The following is a 17,990-nucleotide window of genomic DNA, read 5'->3' as shown; positions in this document are numbered from 1 at the left end:
CAATTAAACATAAGAAAGCAGATATTTAGTCAGCTGTTTGTTTATTTTTGCATAGGTGAAACAGTTTTAAACTACCTAGCCTTTATGATGTCTGATGTGTGGATTGCATGTCTTTGTTTTGGCTTCATTTAAAGAGGTTTGTTTGCAGAGAAGTGCACTAATTGTCTGTGCTGTGTGGTCCTTTGTACTTGTCTGTGGTATCATATTGTATTTTTCCTCAACTCAGTTTGAGTATTAGGCTTTTTATTGTGTCCAGTGTAACTTTGCAGGGAACATGTTGGTTCTTTTTAGTTAAGAATTAATGACACCACATTTCTTTCTTGATGGAAGGCCCAGATTAGGTTTGGTCACTTTGCATAGCAGAGCTTTGGTTGGAAAAATTGATCTTGGAACTGTTGACCCCTCAGGGTGTTCATCTGCAAGATCTATAAAGCGGGCTGGAGAGCTTCCTTGCCCCAAAGAGTATGAAGTGGTAAATGCACATAGTTTTCAAGGGAAGGTGTGTTCTCCACTGAATTCACTTCCAGTTCAGCTGTTATGTTACAAGCTGTAGATGAATGTGGTACCCTTTTGTTTTTTTTATTTATTTATTTTTTTATAAAAACAAACTCTGCAGAGATGTCTGGTCATCTTTGATTAACACCTCTGGTGAAATAAAGTAGGAAATTAAATAAAGTATTTGGAGATATTTTAAACATTTATTGAAGAATATTGGAACATATTCCTATGCAATTTAGAGTTCTTTAAATATGAATCTTGGTTGACTTGCTTGTTGTTTTTGCCATTCAGCTCTTAAGCAGACGTTAATGATTATCATATGTTACTACTGTATATGTAATCCATTTGACCCCATTTTCACTTTTGATTGTTTATTTATATTTGGTTGTTTATGCATCATTTACTCTAAATCATATTATGTAAAGCATTGATTATCAAGTAGACTTTATCTGGGGTCAAGTGCTATTTGTGCTGGGTTAGGACAAGCACCTTAATTTCCAACCCCCCAATCTGTAAATAACTTATGTCCAAGCAAAACATAATGTATGTTTGACTTCCTGTAATATTCACTTTTTATTTACATTTAATCTATTTTGGTAAAACTTGATGGTAAAGGTAAGAAATGACACACATGCTCAAAGAAAGGTTGATAGACTTTGGATAGGAAATATTTTTTGATTAAAAGCAAATATCAATCCATACAATGAAGTCAAACTTGACAAAAAAAATTCAACCCCTACCAAAAACAAAGGAGAGCCAACCAAAAAAGCAAATCTTTAAAAGTAGCATGGAAGAATATGCTTTTCTCCTATAATGATGTTTATTCTAAATGTAATTGATTAGATATTCCCATATTTAAAAAAATATTTTGGAACAGATTCTCTTAAGTGATCATTTACATTTTTTCCCATTTCAAATAGTATAGGACATCAGTTTCCCACTTAATTAAAAGTGGTGGGGTGGGATTCTTCCAGTTGAGCAAGATAAGTGTATGTACTATGAATGAGACAAAAGTTAATTACGGTTTCTTTGTCTTTCTCCACTTTAAGCCCTTTTAGGAGTACTCCAAACACAGCTGTTAATGGATTAGGAGTAATAGTGACACCGAGGCTGTCTGATGGGCATTCAAAGGTTTTTGTCCAAAATGATCTTAATTTGGTGCATGCCCAAATCATGGAGCCCATTGAGACTGGAGCTAGATTTGATGTTCACAGGTTGAATCTTGCCCTGGATACATTTTGGACAATTTTAATCTAGATATATATGCTCGATAGAAGATTTTAAGTTGGGTGATTGAATGCTTTGTTCATATGGAGCTAGAATTTATTCCGTCAATGGCTGCTTTCCACTTGTTTTCTTAAATATTAAGTGACAGATATTATGGTCAATGTACCCTGGCATCTTTGAAAGAAAGGGACTTAAAAATGTTTTTATAAATTGTAGAAATGTTATCTTAGCCTTTAAGACTGATCAATATTTATTCTGGAATAGAACAAGATGGGAGGTGAGGAAAATTGGGTTATGTTTAGCAAAGTTTCTAGCTCGAAAGTAGAAGAAGAATTGTGGTGATGAGAGGTTAAATTTGAAGCATTCTTGTTTGTAGGATGCAAAGACAATGTCTATGTACAAGGCTGTGAGTTTTTTCCAAACATTAAATATCTATGTTTGAGAGGGTGGACAAAGGTGGTTGTCATGTAGAGGTGCAACAGATAAAATTTTCTCTGTCTTAAAGTGCTTCTTACATCGGTTTCATGTTCTGAGAGAATGAAGGGCATTTGGATTATTAGTGTATTGACGATAATTGGAGCACAGAGCAGGGAGTATAAAGAAGTACTGCAAGATTTATTTTCTATTGCAGGCTGGCCTTGTGTATATTTATTGATTTATGTTGATGTTTAGATCTTTATAGCTTGTATGTTTGCCACTCAGTAAAAAAATTGAAAGTTAGGTAGTGGCATGTCCCATTCTGCTTTAGGCTGTTGTAGAGTCATCCTTTGGATGTATGGATGTTTCATATTCCAGAGAAATGAGGTTATGATTGAGTCTAATTTCTTAAATTATTTGTTAACGTATACAAGGATGCTTTGAAATAGGAAAAGAAGCTTGGGAAGGATGTTCATTCTCCCTGCTAATATAACATGGAGGGTGGACCATCTAATCACATCTTGGAGAAAGAGTTTTATTTGCTTGTGTTAATTAACCCTAGATATTTGAACTGATCTGCTAAGATAAATGGGAAGGTGTCAAGTCTAATATTGTATGCTAGAGAATTCACTTGTAAAAAGCACACTTTTATTCAAAGTGATTTTGAGTCCAGATATTCTTTTGAAAATCTGACAGTGCTTGTAGGACTCTTTTAGTATCATCTGCATATAGTGATATTTTCTGTTCAAGTACTTCTCTGAAAATCCCCTTTGTTAGCAAATGGCTAATGGTTCAATGGTGTTTGCAATGAGCAATTCTGATTGGGGGTATCCTTGTTGAATACTGCATTCTGAATTGAAGTAGTCTGAAATAATATTGTTGATACAAACTGAGGCTTCTGGACTAGTATAGAGTAGTCTGATCCATGTACATGTATTTGGACCTAACCCAAATATCTGCAGTGTGATGAATAGGTAGTCCCATTCAACCATATCAAATGATTTTTCTGCATCCGAAGATAGTAAGATCTCTGGAGTCTTAGATTTAATGGGTGAACAGTATTATATTAAACAAACATCAAAGATTAGAAGTTAAGCGTCTGCCTTTAATAAATATGGTTCGGTCTTGTGATATTACAGAAGGAAGAGCTTTCTCAGTCTTTCTAGATAGAACTTTGGAGAGTATCTTAATGTCATTCAGGAGTGAGATTGGTCTGTATGATGAACATTTTAGTAAGTTCTTATTTTTATTAGGAAAGATAGTAATTTAGAGGTAGAATTTTGTTGTCTTTAGCATCTGTAAATGTTGCTAATAACAGTGGAGCTGACTTGCTTGAATTTTTTTTTATAAAATTACACTGGCTATGAAGTCTGTTATGTTAGCACTTGCTGTTATTGCGGTAGAAAGAATAAATAAGAAATGGCAATGCTGCACTTCTCCTCCCTTCCCAGTTTGCCTTTCTGAGAGTCCTGGCCCTACCAAGAGATGGACCATGTCCAAAACAAAAAGAACCCCCAGCAGTGATGTAGGAAAGGTTAAAAATGAGACCTTTTGAAAGTAACATCCAAATTCATTAAACATATGATGATCTTAAACAGTCCCTGTACAATAAACCTAGGGAATGATGTTAGGCAGTTCCCATGGAGAATGAGATAACATAATAGTACATTCCCAATGCAATAAACCAAGGAAGTAGGAAAACAAAACACACCGTAAATAGCTAATTATTTTGTGGTTGCCAAAATGTACCTACAGTGCATCCGGAAAGTATTCACAGTGCATCACTTTTTCCACATTTTGTTATTTTACAGCCTTATTCCAAAATGGATTAAATTCATTTTTTCCTTCGAATTCTACACACAACACACCATAATGACAGCATGAGAAAAAGTTTACTTGAGTTTTTTGCAAATTTATTAAAAATAAAAAAAATTGAGAAAGCACATGTACATAAGTATTCACAGCCATTGCCATGAAGCACAAAATTGAGCTCAGGTTCATCCTGTTTCCCCTGATCATCCTTGAGATGTTTCTGCAGCTTAATTGGAGTCCACCTGTGGTAAATTCAGTTGATTAGACATGATTTGGAAAGGCACACACCTGTCTATATAAGGTCCCACAGTTGACAGTTCATGTCAGAGCACAAATCAAGCATGAAGTCAAAGGAATTGTCTGTAGACCTCCGAGACAGGATTGTCTCGAGGCACAAATCTGGGGAAGGTTACAGAAAAACTTCTGCTGCTTTGAAGGTCCCAATGAGCACAGTGGCCTCCATCATCCGTAAGTGGAAGAAGTTCGAAACCACCAGGACTCTTTCTAGAACTGGCCGGCCATCTAAACTGAGTGATCGGGGTGGAAGGACCTTAGTCAGGGACGTGACCAAGAACCCTGTGGTCACTCTGTCAGAGCTCCAGAGGTCCTCTGTGGAGAGAGGAGAACCTTCCAGAAGGACAACCATCTATGCAGCAATCAGGCCTGTGTGGTAGAGTGGCCAGATGGAAGCCACTCCTTAGTAAAAGGCACATGGCAGCCCACCTGGAGTTTGCCAAAAGGCACCTGAAGGACTCTCAGACCATGAGAAGCAAAATTCTCTGGTCTGATGAGACAAAGATTTAACTCTTTGGTGTGAATGCCAGGCATCACGTTTGAAGGAAACCAGGCACCACTTATCACCAGGCCAATACCATCCCTACAGTGAAGCATGGTGGTGGCAGCATTATGCTGTGGGGATGTTTTTCAGCGGCAGGAACTGGGAGACTAGTTAGGATAAAGGGAAAGATGACTGCAGCAATGTACAGAGACTGGGGCGACGGTTCATCTTTCAGCAGGACAACGACCCTAAGCACACAGCCAAGATATCAAAGGAGTGGCTTCAGGACAACTCTGAATTTCCTTGAGTGACCCAGCCAGAGCCCGGACTTGAATCCAATTGAACATCTCTGGAGAGATCTTAAAATGGCTTTGCACCGACACGTCCCATTCAACCTGATGGAGCTTGAGAGGTGCTGCAAAGAGGAATAGGCGAAACTAGCCAAGGATAGGTGTACCAAGCTTGTTGCATCATATTCAAAAAGACTTGAGGCTATAATTGCTGCCAAAGGTGCATCGACAAAGTATTGAGCAAAGGCTGTGAATACTTATGTACATGTGATTTCTCAGTTTTTTTTATTTTTAATAAATTTGCAAAAACCTGAAGTAAACTTTATTCATGTTGTCATTATGGGGTGTTGTGTGTAGAATTCTGAGAAAAAAAAATAATTTAATCCATTTTGGAATACGGCTGTAACATAACAAAATGTGGAAAAAGTGATGCACTGTGAATATTTTCCGGATGCACTGTATATTCAATGGAAGAAATTTCAGTACAATGTAATAGTTAAAGATTAACTAAAATAAAGGTGGCTGAAAAGAAAATAGATTGTATAGTTATGGCAAATGTCACATTACTTATAGTCCAAGTTGCAAATAGAATCTACTTTTCCTTTGCCAGAACACAGTATGACTCATGATTGTGTTTCAAAAGGATGTCGGGATCAATGTTCTTAGCTCTTATTCTGCTTCATTTGGAGAGCTAAAAATGTAGAACTGACCTTCAATGACCACTTTCAGTTTGGCAGGGTACAACAGGCTGTATCTGATTTCAGCTCTGCATAAGCGCTGATTAAAGCTGTAATGCTGCGCATTTAGCAGCTGTTGCAGGGAAAAATCTGGGAGAATACGAATGAGTTATTTTCAAATATAATCTCCTCCTTCTGTCTGAGAAGGGCCATGAAGTTTTCTTTAAACATGTAGTTTATCGAAATGGACAATTCGGCTTCTCAGTTCTGAGGCATTCAATCTATGTATCTAGCAGGCTGCTGAGATCTCGGTGTCCTATTTGAAGTCCTCTCCACTTATTTTACAGAATAGTTCAGCTGTAAATTTCACTGAGTTTAGACTTTCATGTTTTTCAGGGAGACCTTCAATTCTAAGGTTGTTCCTTCTATATCTAGCTTCCAGTGCAGCCATTTTGTCAAAGAGCACTTTGCATTCTGATTTTTGAAGCCAATGCTTTTTTGTCAGTGACGGACGTTCAGTATTTCAATACGGGTGATAACCATTTGCTTAACATCTTCAAGTTGAGCACTAAGCACTCTAATTTTACTCTCAAACATACTTGGATTTTTTAATATTTTTTCATCAATTTTTTCTTTAATTTCTTTAAAGGCTATATTAAACTTAGTACTTGTACGTTTTCTCCAGGTCTTTTATATCCTGATGCTGTTGCTCATTTTTCTTGTTTAGGTTCTTTATTTCAATCTTTATATGTCTTGTATCCCTCTTTACATCACTTATGTCTTTTATGTCCCATAAATGTCCCGTAAATTATGTTGGAATTCTATGATGAGGCAACAAAAGGATACGATCAAAGTGGAGCTTATGATATTATTTATCTGGACTTTCAGAAAGCATTTGGTAAGGTGCCACATGAGAGGTTGGGCATCAAGTTAAAAGAAGTGGGAGTTCAGGGTGATGTTTTTAGATGGGTGCAGAATTGGCTGAAACACAGGAAGCAGAGGGTGATGGTGCGAGGAACCTCATCAGAACTGGCCGATGTTAAGAGTGGTGTTCCACAGGGGTCAGTGCTAGGGCCGCTGCTATTTTTAATATATATAAATGATTTGGATAGGAATATAAGTAACAAGCTGGTTAAGCTTGCAGATGATACCAAGATAGGTGGATTAGCAGATAATTTGGAATCCGTTATATCATTACAGAAGGATTTGGATAGCATACAGGCTTGGGGAGATTTGTGGCAAATGAAATTTAATGTCAGTAAATGTAAAGTATTACACATAGGAAGTAAAAATATTAGGTTTGAATACACAATGGGCGGTCGGAAAATCGAGAGTACACCTTATGAGAAGGATTTAGGAGTCATAGTGGACTCCAAGCTATCAACTTCCCAACAGTGTTCAGAAGCCATTAAGAAGGCTAACAGAATGTTAGGTTATATAGCACGATCTGTGGAGTACAAGTCCAAGGAGGTTATGCTCAACCTTTATAATGCGCTGGTGAGTTTTGGTCTCCAGGCTACAAAAAGGATATAGCAGCACTAGAAAAGGTCCAGAGAAGAGCGGCTAGGCTGATTCCAGGTCTACAGGGGTTGAATTATGAGGAAAGATTAAAAGAGCTGAGCCTTTACAGTTTAAGCAAAAGAAGATTAAGAGGTGACATGATTGAAGTGTTTAAAATTATGAAGGGAATTAGTACAGTGGATCGAGACTTGTATTTTAAAATGAGTTCATCAAGAACACGGGGACACAGTTGGAAACTTAAGGGTAAATTTCGCACAAACATTAGGAAGTTTTTCTTTACACAAAGAACGATAGACACTTGGAATAAGCTACCAAGTAGTGTGGTAGACAGTAAGATGTTAGGGACTTTCAAAACTCGACTTGATGTTTTCTTGGAGGAAACAAGTGGATAGGACTGGCGAGCTTTGTTGGGCTGAATGGCCTGTTCTCGTCTAGATTGTTCTAATGTCCCCTAACCCGGGTGTGGCAATCATTACCTTCAGTTCGAACAGTGTGTTTCGGTCTTCTCTGCGCTCCCTATGCAGAGTTGCAAGTCTGGTTGTGATTGATGCTGCTGTGTCATGTAGGTATTAGCTGCAGTTCAGCAGACCTAAAAGGACCATGCTCAGTTCCAATAATCCTCATGGAATCAAGAAAATCTCCCTGCTTGCCTTGTTCGCAGTTTCGTTCCCACTTTAGCTTTCAGCCGGAGCCGATGTTGCAGCATCAAGTCCTGACAGATCCTTATCTTGTCTGTTCCAGGTCAGTCTCTGGTAATCAGTACCGTGAACTTGTGGTCAGTTTTGACTTTGATGAAACGTTAGCTGCCTTATCCTCCTCATTTTCCTTTTCTTTTGAATCCTTTGTGTGCTCTCCATGTTTATTTATGATCACGTATAATGTAAATACAGGATACCTTGAAATGATAGAAATAAAGAGGTAAAATAACACTACTGCTAACTGAGCTCAGCTTTAGAGGTCCATATCTCACAACGGATGAATCCAGTTCCATAGGGGAAGGACCATTTTTCTGGTTCTTTTCTGACTGGAACACAGACTTAACTCCTACTGTTGGCCTCTGGGGATGCCATGTGAAGCATGTTAACTCCTCTTTGTTAGCTCTCATTACAGTGCTGTCCAGTTCCTCATTCTTTTTTCAGTCCAGTTTACAATCTGTTCGGTAGAGCTCCATTTAAGCACATATAGCTTTGTCCGTACAGAAACTCGCCTACTTATTCCATCACAGGCCAAGATTGCATAAGTATTTTATAATTGTTAATGCAAAATAAACATTCTGTGTGTGGCATATTCACAACTTTTGTAAAGTGAAGCTCAGTTTTGCTTAGCAAACAAACAGTACAGACTCAAATCGAAAATAAAATTTATAATAAGTATCAATTATGTAAATGTTGAAAAATAACAAAGAAATAGTTTAAAACTGTGATACCTGAAGTTTTTATTCCATCATACAGAGTTGAAATATGGAATGGTTTTGGTGTGAATTAGATGGATAAGCATTTATGCTCCACTGAATTTGTGCATTGCAAGAACAGTAAATGGAAGTGTTCAAAAATCCTTCATCCAAAACTGAAGCGGCAGCTGCCTTTTTTGCTTCACCACACCCCATCATCTACAGCTCTACTCGATATCAAACATTGAAACTATCCATGCTATCTTAAAGACTGAGCCCTGCAACCCATTGGGATAGTCTAATTTTTTCCATCTTGCAGTTATACTCCCCATTGTTATTGTTGATGAGTACAAAAATGTAGATTGACCAGTAAAACAAAGGTTTTGCCTTGCAACTTGGTTTCTCTGTCAACATTAGCCATAGTACCTACACTCCACCAGTTCATTTGCCTTCCAGATTTAATCACACAGGCATGGATTTGTGACTACAGTTACACCACAAAATATTGAACTAGAGATATTTATGTACCAAGACAACAAGTAACAAAATGGGGTACTTTTTAACACCGATACGATACTGTTTGTGTTCTTTTTAGTTTTTTGCATGGGGAAACTTGCTTTTTACATAAGATAAATATTATAAGAGACGAATACAATCAAGAATTGCTAAAAAATAAAGAAAACTTCTGGCTTGGGTAAGGATAAAAAAGCAGCCACAGCTCCACTGAGGTGCATTAAAGGTATATTGTTATTGATATGAAGAAACTCCAGTGCCATTTCTTTACACACTTCTGTTAAATAATGCATTGGCTGAAAGTACTTAATCCTAATGTGTCTGAAGAAAGGATGTGCACATAACTTACAGGCATTTAAAAACTTTGTCTTCATTTTGTCCTCCACCACTACCTCCAGCAGGTCAGGATTGTGTCATAGAACTGGGCCTGCCTTTTTAACTCTTTCAGGGCAGATGTCTACTTTTGTCAAAAGGAGTGGTTGATGGTGTTAATCAACTGTAAACAGGTACAAAATCTGCCATATTATTTTAGTTGGACTCTTTTTGCTAGAAGGAAAATTAGTTTCATTGATTTGACTGAGATCCCCTGCGCTAACTTGGGTAGCGAGGAGCACAGAGTGGCAATAATGGCATCGACATCTGGCAAGAGATCTAAGTGAATGCTTAAAGCAAAATACTCAATGGACAACGTTTTGCATATTATCTGGGAATTGGACTTTGAATTGTCAGGCTCCAATTTTGATATAAGTGATCAAAAACTAATGCAAGGTACCAGCATCAGCTGATTGGTCCCCAGCAGGTCATGGTGCTGAAGAGGTTTGTGTAGCTGATGTGCCTATGGCAAAGCTCGCCTGGCAGGACCACCACTTAAAATGACAAGATTGCAATGCACTGTGGTTTGAGGCCACTGTTGCCGCTCCTGCTATGCAAAGACAATCTGGCAGCCTGCCTGCCATGCTTTCGTGGCGAACTGGTGGCCACAGCATGCAGCAACAGATGCTTTATGTTGATTTCTGTGTGAAACCATTGCTTCATGTGATTTTCAGAAAACTGTGTGTGAAAGAATGAGTCTTAACACACCGGAAAGGTTTGGGGCAGCCACCCATATATTGTCCCTGGCTGCAAAAGGTTAAAGATAGAAGAAGAGGTTGTTGATAGGTTGAGTTCCAGGATTGAACTGATGAGGTTTTGGGATATGGTGTGTTTATTTGCTGGGAACAGGAAGTGACATCATTCTTGGTGCCTGAACCAGAAATGATGTTAAATCAGGCAAGTTTTCCTGTATTTGGTCTGCGGAGATAAAAGAAGTAGGTTTAGAGCACCCCACCTGCCCCTGGCCTTGTGGGTAATCACCTCCATTTGATCCACTCGGCTCCCTTCAATGCACGTGTGTGACACCGTTTTTTTTTTTTTTTAAATGTTCAGCTCTCAAATAGTTAATTAGCTTAATAATTCAGTGGGCCTCTCTTGAAGTCATGTTACCTGCCGAGCACATTACAGCATAGAAAATGGCACTGGCTATCACAGAGTTGTAGAATATATAATCTGCTGTACTATTTCTTATATAGTTCTTCTGTGTTATGAGACCAGTCCAGCCTGTCATTGACATGGTTCCCCAAGTAGGTGTAGCCATGCACCACTTCCACATGTGCTCCCTGAATAGTGACTGGACATAGATGCCCTTTAGTGTTGTGAAAGTGAATAACCATTCCTTGGCTTTACTAATATTAAGTTGAAGACATAATATCCACATAACTCCTGTATCTGTCTCACCCCCACCCCAAGGTCTCCCGATCTGACCCCCTTAGACTTATCTTTGGGGTCATCTGATGGCAATTGTCTATGCTGTGAAGGTACGAGATGTGCAGCACCTGAAACTACAGATACTGGAAGCCTGTGCTAGCATTTCTTCTGCGGTGTTGCTATCAGTGTGTGAAGAGTGGGAGAAGAGGGTTGCATTGACAATCCAACACAATGGGCAGCACATTGAACACATTTTATAAGTTACGTTAAAACCAAGCACACCATTGTTTTTCTTGTGAAATTCCCAATAAGTTTGATGTGTCACATGATCCTCTTCCTATTGAAAAAACAAAAGTTGGATCCAAAATGACCGACTTCAAAATGGCCACCATGGTCACCACCCATCTTGAAAAGTTTCCCCCCTCACATATACTAATGTGCCACAAACAGGAAGTTAATATCACCAACCATTCCCATTTTCACCAACCATTCCCATTTTATTAAGGTGTATCCATATAAATGGCCCACCCTGTACTTTAAAGCTGTTGAAACCTGTTTCATTGAAGTCACAACTTGACATTAAAATCCAAAAGATTATGAAGCATATATAACCATGTAGTGCCAAAATGCCCACTACACTTTTGATTTCTGTTTATTATAGATGATGCACGTTCATAACAGGAAAGAAAAAAAGACACTGGGACTCCGCACAGTTTTGTTTTATCACACCATGCTATTAGCAGACACACCTGTTTTTCACACTGCACTGATACATCAGGTTGATTTAATTAAAATAATAGAATAAAAAGTAAAAGCTGGGTTGCAGCCTGCTCACCTGCAAATATGCAATGTCTTTTATATACGCAATTCTGTTTAGCTGTGTTACTCACTTTCTTTGGATCCTTGCATCTACAGTTTTAAAGTGTTTTGTGCTGAGTAAAATTGTAAGTCGTACAGTATGCCTCGGGAAACTTCAGATTTGATTTCTAACTTGGACGAACATCAGTAACAAAATACTATTTCTGGGTGATATTTTGAAGTTGCAAATTAGCATTTTCCATGAAATAAAAGTCTGTGTCTGCATTAACATGATTAAAATTAATAATAGTCAAATTAAAATAACCAGTGAAACATGAATTTGAAAATAATCAGATGATTTTATATTAGTGTGGCCATCACAATAAAAAAGAAATATATTAAACAATGCAAACTAAAGTATACATAGTCTTTAAACACAAAAAGTGCATTTAACTTAACCAAAAATGGCCACTGGAGTGTCATAAAGTCCAAGAGTTTAAATAAAGCATCAGTTCAAATAAAATAAAACAATGTACAGTTTATAAAAGATTCAGTTCATATATTCCTGATTGCAGTGCAGGAACGTGAGCATTTTGACATGCTCTGGTTTGAGACTGGCTCTCTTCTTTGAGACAATGTTCCCTGCTGCTGAGAAGAGACGCTCAGAGGGAGTAGAGGTAACAGGAATACATAAGAATGATTTTGCAGACAGAGAAAGATGTTTTAATCATCACACTCATACACAATTGTTGTAGTTTATCACATCATGTACTATATTATGCCATAAAAAAATAACAGACTAAAATATGTAACAAGGTAATTACTGCCAGCACACCGGAGCCGAGTATATTCGGAAAGGTACATTTGTTGAACGCCGCAACCAGCTAGAGTCGGTTTCCAGTGCAATTTGGAAGCACGCTGAAGCCGAGTATATGTCGCGACATACATTCATTGAACTCTGCCACCGGCTAAAGTTGTATCTCAGTGCAATTTGCCAGCACGCTGGAGCTGATCAGTCAGTGCCGTATATTTGTTGAGCAGTCGGCTCATGACCACTGCCGGCCCCGGCAGAACTGTAGCACCACTGTCTCTGGGATTCAGCCGCTGCACTAGACGAGCCTGCAATCATCAGCGTTTACCTCTGTGTGTTTGCATGCAGCCAGTTCAAGCGCAGTTGGCTTGATGATATACTGAATTTCATCAATGACTTCAGCTGCATATTGGACATATAGTAATAGATTGTTGCAGTAGTTTTTTTTTTTTTTAATAGTTTTTACAGTTCATTTGCAGTGTGTAAAATGATCAGTGTTGCAGTAATTGTGTTGCTCTTTGCATGGAAAAAAAATGTGTTCCGTTAAAATTTCACATTTTCTTTGTGAATTGTAATGTTTACTTAAAAAGTGCAGCTAAAAAGTATTTGACGTCCAGGGGTGCATTAACCCCCAAGTACGGTATATGTCAGTTTAAGGGTCAACTATCATTGTCGAAACCTTGATATACACATTATAGTACAAACATCAACGGTAACACGTGACACTAACTTGCTAAAACTTACCTCTTGAGAGACGGCGGCATCACAGCTCCAGGATGCTTGTGCTGGTAGGACTGTGTGCATCTTCACAAACAATAACAACGATACTGCCCCCAGACATTCATGTAGTGCATTGCAGTTACAAAAACCAATGAGGTTCTTTGTGACTGCAGCTTCTATTGAAGGTTCTGTTTATGACGGGTCGACGATTTTTTATAGTCGATGTCGTCGATTACGTCAACTAATCGTTGCAGCCCTAGTCACTGTGCTAAAATATACAACAAAATAGCTGTTGGTGCACATCAAAGTAAGAATGAATTCAAGTACTGTATATTATAATGGGCACTAATAGTGTGATTGAATGAAAAGGAAAAACTAATTACATATAGTACTTTTAACAAATCAATTTTCCTTAGTTAAAATTCATCTTCATAACCAATAAACTAATTCTAATAGTATGAATTAACCCACAAAATATGTAATTGAAAAAACAAATTATAAATTGTCATGTGACCAAACAATTACTTGTTCTAGTTTTGAATCTTTTCATTGATTCCATTTGTTTTATTCAGAAGAAAAGTAGGTGGTTGCATCAGGGTAGGGCTAATCATCTTAACTTGGGCAATATTGTATAACAAGTATAGCAAAACCCCATTAGATGTCTGAACGAGATGACTTACTGTGACATGTGGCCGAATAGTATATTTCCTGAATAATATATTTGGCTTCTGAAACTGTTACACACTAAACAGCCATTCAGATTTGAATAACTTAAATAAAAAAGCATATTGAGTTGCAGGAGAACAAGAATTGAAGTGAGTAAGCTAGCAACTTGCTGAAGAAAAATAATATTTATGCAGTTTTTGTAGCAAATACCAACCTCCTGCTACAAAATGACAAAATAGTGGCATAGATTTGTCAATCTGTTTATCCCAATAGCTCCTGCAAGTTTCTGGTACAGACATATTTGCTTAAATTGTTAGCTTTGAAGATTGCTTTTTCAAGCACCGTATTCTACTCATTCTTAACTATTCCTATATAATGTTTTACTTAATATGCTATTCTGTGCAGTGTTTAAGAAAACCAATAACTATATCTTAACAATATTAATATTAATTTTCTTCAGATTTTTCCTCAGGGTGTTAACAAACATTACAGCCTTGCCTTCAGTGTTTCTCAACCAATGGAGTAACATTACCCACAGGAAAAAATGATTCTGCACCACACTTTTTTTTTTTTTTTTCTCCTCTAGCACGTTTCTCTGTGAGCACAGCATGTTGTCTGCTATTTTTATAAGTTACTAAAAAAATACTCCTTCCACCTGCTGCAACAACTCATAGTTAAGATTAATGTTTTGGCATCCTTGCTGAAAACAGTCTGGGCAAAGTTTGTTGTGTCCTTACAAGGTTAAATTATTTGCCCAAACCTTTTTGACACTACATGCAACTAATTCTCCTTTGCAGTGCCAATGTACTCTCAGGTTTAAGTCTTCACTTTACTTCCCTGCTGTAAATTGTCTTTATACCAATTCTGCCCATGAACAGGTTTTTAAATACTCACCGTTATAGTTACTAACCAAATTTTGGCCAATCTCCATCTGTAAGGTCTCAAGCAGGGTATTTTTAAGACTCCACATCCTTAAATGCACTTGAGTTGTGGGAGGAGTTTCAATTCAGTCTTCCTACCGTATTTATTAAGGTATTAAATTTAAAACCATTTTGTGTTGATATTTAAGCTTTAATTGCTCTTTATACTACTCAGAAGTCATATGTGCATATGTACAGCAGTAATTGTTATAATTTAAATTTAGCAATGCGTTCCATTCTCAATATTTAATCATAGCCTGAAAAATACCTAGTTTGTATTTCTTAATTTGCTTTTTCATTTTCCAAAAATTCAAAAAGTGTTTACATATCTGGGAATTTTTTAACTGTCAATAACTGCTTAGATTTTTCCATTGAAATCATTTACTTTAATTTTATGTCGTAGTTGAAAGAGCTAAATAACTAATTATGTTGGTTTGGTTTAGTTCTATACTGTATTAGAAATAATGTACCTGTTCTAAAAATGTTTCTGTTTGAGCAGGCAGTCTGTTCCTTTTTGCAGAATGTAGGTTCTTGCACTGATTCCATTTGCTTATTTGACATGCTAATGGTTGCAAGCTGCGCTGTATTCTGTATCAACAAAGCACTACATTTTTGTATGCATTTTCCTAATAAGCAAATGCTGGATGTAATGTAATAGCGTCTGTATCAGCCTAAATTTTACTGAGAGATTGTTCAGTTTATTACCTAGTGGTGAGTCTTTTGGCATTTGTTTTTGAATCATTTATTCAATATTTCTTTAAACATTGATGAAAAATCAAATGTGCAAAAAATAAAAAAAAAGTTTTATTTTTATTTACGTATTGATTGATTGATTGGCTATATTATCTGTCGAATGAGTCTTTATCTTTGTTTTTTTATATTTCCGCTGCTGTATATATGTGAATTTCCTTTTGTGACTTATATTTATCTAGTCTACGAAACATTTTCCACAAAACTGTATACTCCTTAGCAAAGTAAACATCATGAAAATGTGTTTTTTAACATAATTGCATATATGGATATGTGATGTTCATATTGATAGATAAAGGCAATCTGTTTTTATAAGACTCAATGAAAATTGCTACTTACTATTCATTCATTTCTGTTGCCCCTTTGGGGGCAGAAATTATGTTGACTTTCTAGTATAATTATTTAAGATCAATACGTCAAGTTTCAGACATTTTTCCAACTACTTCTTTAATTGACTTATGTTTAAGGGATTTCTTGCATGTACTGCCCATTTCATGTTCTCTCAAAGCACTTCTGTGTAGCTAAAATCTGGATTTTGGCCGTTAATGCATTTTTTTATGAATTTGCTTGAGTGTTTTATCTTGTTGTAAGTTCTTATTATCAAATATCCTCTAGTTTAGTGTTGAGAAACCCCCTCTGAATTTGCTTCACCACTGTAGAAATGTTCGTGAACTTCGCCAAACTTGGCAAAATGCATTGATTCAGTGGAGAAGGCTATTCTGATCTAGGTTTGAGTGGTTTATAATGGTAATGTGGTGTCCTTGATGGATAGGGAATTTTTTGTTGACTGTGTTGGAACAATTATTGTGCATAAAAATGTGACTTGAGCTATGTGACCACTGTTGCCACCATGCTATCCTGACATAAAATGAATAGAATTAAATATCAGAACCAGAAAGCTTGAGTTCATTGAGTATTGCACAAATGATGGTTTGCAAGCATGTAGACCGCTTTCTGGAACCGAAAAGTACACTTTGGTTCAGTCCCTAATGCTTTTGTTCATTCACTGCCAATACTACAAAATTCACAACATGCATGTGAATTCTTCACTTCCCAGTGTTACACAAAGGTCATATACAAGTCTATGCAAAATGGTACTACCTTTAAGACACACATACACCAACACGTTTCCAGTTTCCTTCTGTGCACTTGTTGTGTTTTTAAATGTATTTACAAGTTTTTGTCACATTTTTAGATTGCTACTAGGATCAACTTTTTAGACTCTGGGATGGGACGGGATGCAGTCCCATCCAACATTGGCTAGGATATCATGCAGGCCTCACAAAGCATCATGGTGTGCTGCAGAAAGATTTTGTTTTAAGCCAAACACATGATGAATTTCCAGGAAAATATTCAGTGAACAAAGTCATTGGTGAACACAACACTTTGTTTTTTCTTTAAAAAAAAAAAAAACGTGGTGAACTTACTTTTTGACAGTGTTACAAGCCTATATTGTTTAAGATATTCTGTTGATTTTAGTTTCATATTTTTTAAATCATCAATTTGTTTCTTCGGTCAGGAAATACTGAAGTAAAATTTGTGGTTGAAATATTCTGGTTTGGGGCTACTTTGCTGCATTAGAGCCAGGGTTCTTATTGTAGCAGACTGTGCTTAAATATAATATGAGACAATCTGTCAGAAGATTGAAGCTTAGCTAAAGGTGGACCTTGCACCATGACAATAACCCTAAACATTAAAGTAAATCTACCAAGAAATGGTTGAAAAGAAGTCTGGATGTAAATCCTATTGAGATAATATGGGGAGAATGGGCTATGCATGCAAGATATGTCTCACATTATATCACAGATAAAAACATTCTGTGTGGTGGAGGGGGAAACTTCTCCCATTTGATTATTTGTGACTAGTTGGCAGTTTTAGGGAACACCTACTTTAGGTTGTTTCTTCTTGGGGGGTAATACTAGCTATTAGGGCTCGTTTATACTTTACGCTCAGAACTCGTATGCGCACACATCATGGCTGTCACGTGTTCCTAGTGTTCATATGACATGTCCTCTGAGCAGGTCCTTAGAAATTAACGCAACGCATGTGCGAGTCACAGTACCAGCAAAAAGTTTGGGACGTCGGTGAAGTGCGATTAAGTTGGAACGTCATGAAGTCAGACTCTGTTCACTAATCTACTTGTGACAGAAAGCCTCTATGTGGTTCCTGGTAGGTTTGATGAATTGTTCGATGTGGTGAAGCAAAATGCCGACATACAGATGCATTCGTGGTGCTTTTATATTCAAACATCGCATATTCCCGATCGTAATGACACAATACATTTTAAAAGTCTTGCATTCCATTTTTGTGCCTTTTTTTTTCTGGGCCTTCCTCCTCACCTGACAGCAGTGGTAAACAGCAATAGATCAGCACACTAAAGACATTAAATGTGTGATGTTCCAACTCTCTAAACATTTAGAATCCTTAGATTTATACTTGATATCACTTTCATGATGAAA

The 17,990-nt window shown here is 37.2% G+C and overlaps 1 protein-coding gene across 10 annotated transcripts in view; it reads left to right on the top strand.

The window, feature by feature from the left end:
* Positions 1-17,990, top strand: part of rxrba (retinoid x receptor, beta a) — a 101,534-nt gene that overhangs the window by 39,631 nt on the left and 43,913 nt on the right. The window lies entirely within an intron of this gene.

Source organism: Polypterus senegalus, chromosome 11 (assembly GCF_016835505.1).
Source record: "Polypterus senegalus isolate Bchr_013 chromosome 11, ASM1683550v1, whole genome shotgun sequence".
Taxonomy (NCBI): Eukaryota; Metazoa; Chordata; class Cladistia; order Polypteriformes; family Polypteridae; genus Polypterus; species Polypterus senegalus.
This window is presented reverse-complemented; position numbering and strand designations above follow the sequence as displayed.